Here is a 6,631-nt window from a genome sequence, read left to right as displayed (position 1 = left end):
TCGCAGCGAGCGCGACCTCTAGGTGGACATTCTTCGTGGTGTCGGCGGGTAGTCACAGGGCCACCAGTGCTTGAAAGAGGTTCCGACGACCATGGAGGCCGATTAGGGTGGTAGGCAATGAGGAGCCCGGGCGCGTGGGCTGCAGGAGTACGGCGATGTCGTCCGCGAGCTTCTTGATGACGGCGAACCTGTTGGTGGTGCGAACGATTATTTGGTCCAACTGAGAGTCGTAGCTGGCGTCGACGGCAGCCATCCACCAGTCGGTCGCCAACACCATATGGAGACGATCCATGGTGCCATGCTGCAGGCCGATGTCGTGGACCATCTGGCACAGCCGCTGGCTGCTCGTGCACATCGCCACTATGGGTCTGGAGTGGGCACTTTTACGATTATTAGTGTAGGTGGGCAAATGGTTAGGTGCGTATGTTGTGGTAGATGCATTGGAATGGAGGGTCGCCTTTATATGAGTGCAAACTGTATTGCATTCACATCGTGCTGCCTCTTTCCCGGTCCACCCATTACTTCCCTCATACATTCACACGATGCTAATTGAAGGAGGATGCATCATTGGTCGTTCAACATTTCAGGAACAACTACCCTCTTCCTCGTCTGCATTAAAGCTGTATTGGGAACTGCGCCGCCCGTTGCCAAATGGAATAGTACTGCGCCGCCCGCTGCACGCCTGGCTGAACACGCCTCCTCGCATCCATCTATGCTTAATTACTGAATTTTATTTGCAAAAATTAGATACTACTAGTGATTTTTAGCTTCATTTTTTGACAAATCGCAGTGTTACAAGGTTGGCAAATGGCAATGTTACTAGATCAACAAATGTCAATCTTTCTAGTTTAACAAATGGTAACATACCCAATATGACACATGCAAATCGCACCAAATTGTTTGTAAGTGGTTCACAAGGGTCATCCAGAAGAACCGTTTATGAAGAGATGCACAAATCCTGCTCTCATTTTGCATACTGGTGTTCTATCTGAAATCATCATGCTTGTTGTGAGAAGCTATGGATTGTGAGCAGCATATACCCAAACCTCCCCCAAATGGGACAAAAAATTTACCATGACATGTTGATGCCGCTCCATGATAGCATTCCAAGTTTCATGAATATTAGACGAGTTTTGGATTTACTAAAAATTAAAAACCAGGCATCTCAATGTTTGCGGCTGAGTGATTTATATGCACCGGAGCATGTGTATGTAGTTCAAATTTGAATTATGCACATAAATACATTGAAAAATCACTTAATACATCAAAATGCCCAAACGAACCCCGAAAAATTACAAAAAAACACAACACTTGTGTTGTTCTATGTTAACACGAGAAAAATATTTGAAAGCAATAAGAGGCAATGGATATTGTTTCGCCCCCAAAGTTGGGGCGTTCTCTACCGAAACCATTATACTTGTTGTGAGAAGCTCTGGTTAGGGAGAAGCATATACCAAAACTTGCCCCAAATGGGACAAAAAAATTTACCACGGCATGTCACTACTAGAAAAACCCCTACTAATGGCGCACCTAATATGGCTGTTAATGGCGCATCTATGGTGCGCCCTTAACAGCACGCCATTAGTAATTTTTACTAATGGCGCACCACCTGGTGTGCCATTAGTATCTGGTATACTAATGGCGCACCGCGGGTGCGTCATTAGTACAGGCCAGGGTGCGCCATTAGTATGCCTCCCAGGGGCCATGTATATCCAGGTGCTTTGGCATGCTAATGGCGCACCACCACTGGATGCGCCATTAGTAACCATGGCATATTAATGGCGCACTTACCAGTGATGCGCCATTAGTATGCTTTGTCATACTAATGGCGCACTATCATGTGATGCGCCATTAGTATGAATATTAGGTTTTTTTTATTTTTTTATTTTCTGTTTTTTGCACAGGTTACAAAATGTATAATTTGACAAAATATAGACAGCACACATCAACAACAGATTCATCGAATACAATAGAAGATTAGTCTTTGAATACAATTCATCATATTAGTCTCCGAATACAATTCATTATATTAGTCTTCGAATTAAAAAGACCGAACAAAGATAGAACATTATATTACAAGTCTCGAGACCGCGAGTAGCGAGTTTGTCTTCACATTACAAGTCGATATCGATCATCTAAACTACCATCACATAGAAGAGAGCTGCGGTCATCACGATGAGCATCATCACGATGAAACTCATCTTCATCCGGTTCCTCCAACGCTCCCTCCCCTCTCCCGCTAGATAGCGGGCGTATCTAGATTCGGCCTCGGCCCTAGTGGTGTACCCTTTGTAACTGTTACCGCTGAATTGGTGAACCTGTCTCCGACACTCCTCCCAGTCATCGTAGACTCCGGGAACCTTACCCTTGTACACGACATACGTCGGCATCGCTATGCACTAGCCAAACGAAACGTTAGTACCAATTCACAGACAATACATAAGCAATATATAATTATGCAACAGAACGATCAGAAGAGAAAAGCAAGACATTAATAGCATCGATTACATCTAAGTTGAACGACTCTCGAAACCAAAGAGACATACTACAAGTTCATTAAAGTTTAATTACAACATGAGCCAATCGATGTTTCAGAACTAGACACAGCATCACTGCTTTCGACTCGACTCAAGGGACCAGAGCGTGGATGAAGCCGCCGTCTATCGTGGGAGTCATGAAATAACGGTCGTTGTCAGCCTGCATTTGTATCATTGTGTTGATGTCACTGTTGGACGGTTGATTTCTGAGGTAGAACTGCCCCGAGGTATGAAGGACATCTTGATGGATGATTTCCGCAAACTCTGACTGGATGCAAAAGAATTCTTGTCGGAGGTCCGTGTCCTGGATTGCCGACACGCTCGCGGCCCAATCTTTGAGTTTACTCGGTAGCAGAAGTTGATGATGGTCCCGTACGATCGCCCGCATGTGATGGATGGCATAGTAGGCACCCTTCTGACCGCCAGGCGGCTGCTTGACGCAGCAGAACGTCGTATTGTGGGAGAACACGTGCTTGCCATACTTACGAATAGGCCTGGTGTAGGTGCCTCCAGATTGGGCGTAGCCGGGGAGAACATCATCAAGAACCTTCTTGACATTTGTGTAGTCTACGTTCGACTGACAGTCCGGGTCGAAATGCGTGGCCATGGAATATTTGGGGCTTAGGAGGATGAGTGTGCAACGTGTGTCACTGCAGAAAACACGGAATGTTAAAAGAAAAACGATCGAAATGTAAGAATTCATATGTTACGGGCCGGTTGAGGGGAGGACTTACTCGGGAAAGTAAGGCACGAGGAAGTTATCCTTATCTTGGTTTGCCAGAATGACGCCTTCGAGGTAAGAACTCGCGACTTGCCGGTCCCCAGCGCTGCCCAAGATCTTGGCACGCATGTAGAAGGGGTCGACTATCACGATGTCCGGGGTCTTGTCGCGAATGATCCGCATCTCCATACTCAGCGAAAATAGCCGAACAAAGGTGTAGTGCAGCGGATGAAGGTTCAACATAGCGTGGATGTCATCAAAACGCAGGACGATCATACGCCCGATGGAGTTATCCACAAAGCCCTTGCCCTCTGGCACCTTGGCCGCGAAAACCGGGTATGCCACATCCTTCTCTCTGAGACGCCGCTTCTCCAAAGCAAGAACACTGTCATGCAGACTCCGCATAGCACCGGTTGCAGCATTGAGCATATTTGTCGGTAGCATCGCCCTACCCGCCACATGCACCCTCCTCGAGATATCCTGCGGTGAAGGTGGCACGTCCTGAGCACGGATCGTACTCGGTGCCGGCTGGCTCGCACCCTTCTTAGTCTTTCTTTTGCGTGCCTTCTTCTTCTCCTGTAATGGGACCGAGTTCTGCTCACAGACCGCCTTCTTGAGTGTGTTGGGGCTGATAATATTTCGCACCTCGCCTATCTGAGGCTCGGTGAAGTCGGCAGCTGGAGGCGTCTCCTGAGAGCTGAACGCCAGACGGCGCCTGTTGCAACTTGGCTTCTCCGTGGTACGAGCTAGATCGCACACGTCTTTTGTTGGGTTTGGTTCTTGAGAAGGAGGCCCCATGAAGTCGCCATCGTACCCATGCTCGGCAAAGTACTGATCGACGTTGCCAAATGTATCATCGTCGTCGTCGTCGTCGTTCTGATCCTGTGCCATATGCATGTTTGGATCCAGTGGCATAGGGATGTCCGGCACCGTTGCGGCGGTCTTGCCATGGGGCCGACTTGGCGCCGGCACGACTGGCGGTGTTGTCTTCGGGGTGGTGTCCCCCGCCCCCAAACAAATCTGGCTCTTCGGCCAAAGCAGGGGCTAGCTCAGGCAGGCGCTGAGGGTCATCACGTCTTCATCGTCGGCCCCGACGGGTCGAATCGGAGGTAACAAGTCGTCGCAGCCTGGCAGCACCCGAACCAGTTGAACCCTAAACAAGTTGGGTGGCATCTAGGTACCATGGAACAAGGGGTTGCCCGGTTGAACGATTTTGCCCTTGGCGACATCGACCAACTCGTTGTTCACGAAGTGGAGGAGAGTGCACGGAACATCGGCGGCGCCCTGCGAAAACATGTAGGGCGTCAGGGATGCCGAGTCAAAGGCAAGGAGATGAAGTCCTCGTCCGAGAGAGGCTTAATTAGTTACCGTGATGATGGCGTCGAGCTCGGCTAATGTCGAGGCACCGCCAATGGCGGGTGTGCAGTTGACGGAGGGGCCGCTTGCTGAAGAGGTGCCGGCCGGCGTACACCCGGGTGCATTAAGCTCCCGTGCCGGCGTTGGAGACACCAATGCCGCCTCCGCCGGAGGCACCAATGGCCCCGCCATCGCATTATGCGAGTTGCTGGCCGTGAAGCTAGGAATCGGGGGCGGCCCCTGTTGGCCGCCCGCAATCCACGCACTCAACCCCGAGATCAAGGTAGGCACAAGGGCGGTGATCGTCGCTCCGAGTCGTTGTTCCACTTGCTCTTGGACAATCTCCGGAATCCGCGCCACCTGTGCCTTGAGTTCTTGAACCTCTCGCGCCTGGCTTTCCGAGCTGGTCTTTTTCTCCTTCCACACACCAGCGGTATAGTATGATCCCCATTTTGTCGACAAGCCTTTGCCGGCCACACGACCAGCTGACGTCGGCTTACTGAGCTTATCCTTGTTCTTCATTACATTCAACCCCCTATTTAGAGTGGTGTCCTAAGGGTTGCTCTTAGTCGACTCCGCGCTACTGCTTTCAGTCGCCTGCGGAAGGAATGTGAACCATTTAGAAATTTGGCTTCATTAATTAGAATGCAACCATATGGAGCTAATTACGCGGGGGTGTATTCCTTACCAGAACAAGCTCAAGCGCCCTGGTCTTCAGATCCGTGGTAAGCTCCTTTGTTATCGGGTCCTCCTTGTACCGGGCCCTGACATAGTTCCTAGTCTGCTTGTTACCGATGTATTTCTCGAAGCGGGGCGGTAGGCCTTGCTCGGCACGGTCCGCGTCCTCCTTGTCCCATATAGGCTCCGCCACTCTGTAACCGCTGGGACCGAGTGTGTGTTCCCCTATGTTTAGCTCCCGCATTTGTTTCCCCCACTCACTTGATTGGGAGCTTGCGGTGCTCGAGCAATTGATCTTGAAGTCGTTGTAGTCATCTTCGGTGATCGAAGGATTTTTCTCCTTGATCTTCTGATAACTCTCACCTTTCTCGATCATTCTCTTCACATTGCTTTTCCAAGTAGACAGGGCCTTGCTCATCTTCGCGAGGGCAGCATTGTTCACTTTATTCCCTTTGAGGCTTGTGTTTTCAAATTCAGCGGGGAACTTGTATCGTTCGTGCAGCTTCGTGAAGAGGAGGTTGCGCAAATTCCCTCGGTCAGGATGCCTCAGGTTCTCGGTGTTGATCGAGACGGTGCTCCGGACAATGCACCCGAGCTGAAGCGAGTACCCCTTGACTATTCGTTCGGGCGCCGTTGGATTCCCGTTGGAGTCCACTTCAGTAACTTCCTCCTTGAGGGTGCGGAGCACGATCGGGCGCCGGTCCTTCCGTTGCCTCTTCGGTTGGCTGCCATCTGTGCGTGCGCCGCCATCATCAGTGGTGGCATCCTCGGCGGCACCATCAGTGGTGGCATCAGTGTGGTCATCCTCGGCGGCACCATCCGTGGTCTCAGGATCGGTGGGGAAGGCGGCAGCCTCAGACAAGTGAGGTTGTTCCTCCATCTCCTGGGACAGCTCCCAGAATGCCTTGCCGCCCGAACCCCCGGCCTCATCGTTGTGGGCCATGTTTCTCTCTAAATAGAAACAAAGTTTGGTCAAAAAGTTGGTTATTGTCAAGGAACAAGATCTCTAAGTTGACCAAATAACCTAATTCTCGAGGAATGTCGCCAAAAAGTTGGTTATTGTCAAGGAACAATTGAGAGATGTTTGTGATATTGCCTAGGTGTTTTGGGATAGAACCTGTTAGTGTGTTGTTGCTAAGGTCCAAGTCCACGTTCTCAGGGTAACCTAGTTCTTGAGGGGTGTGTCTAGAAAGTTGGTTGCTGCAAAGATACAAGGTTGTGAGTTTGGTCAAATTGCCTATGATGTTTGTGATATTGCCTTGGATCTTGAAGGCACTGTTGCATGATGCAGTGGTACAGCCAGCATGGGACCTCATCTTTGCAGGCTAATTTTCTAGAT

This window comes from Triticum dicoccoides, chromosome 3A (genome assembly GCF_002162155.2).
Source record: "Triticum dicoccoides isolate Atlit2015 ecotype Zavitan chromosome 3A, WEW_v2.0, whole genome shotgun sequence".
In the NCBI taxonomy this organism is placed as follows: Eukaryota; Viridiplantae; Streptophyta; class Magnoliopsida; order Poales; family Poaceae; genus Triticum; species Triticum dicoccoides.
Note: the sequence above shows the minus strand (reverse complement) of the source record.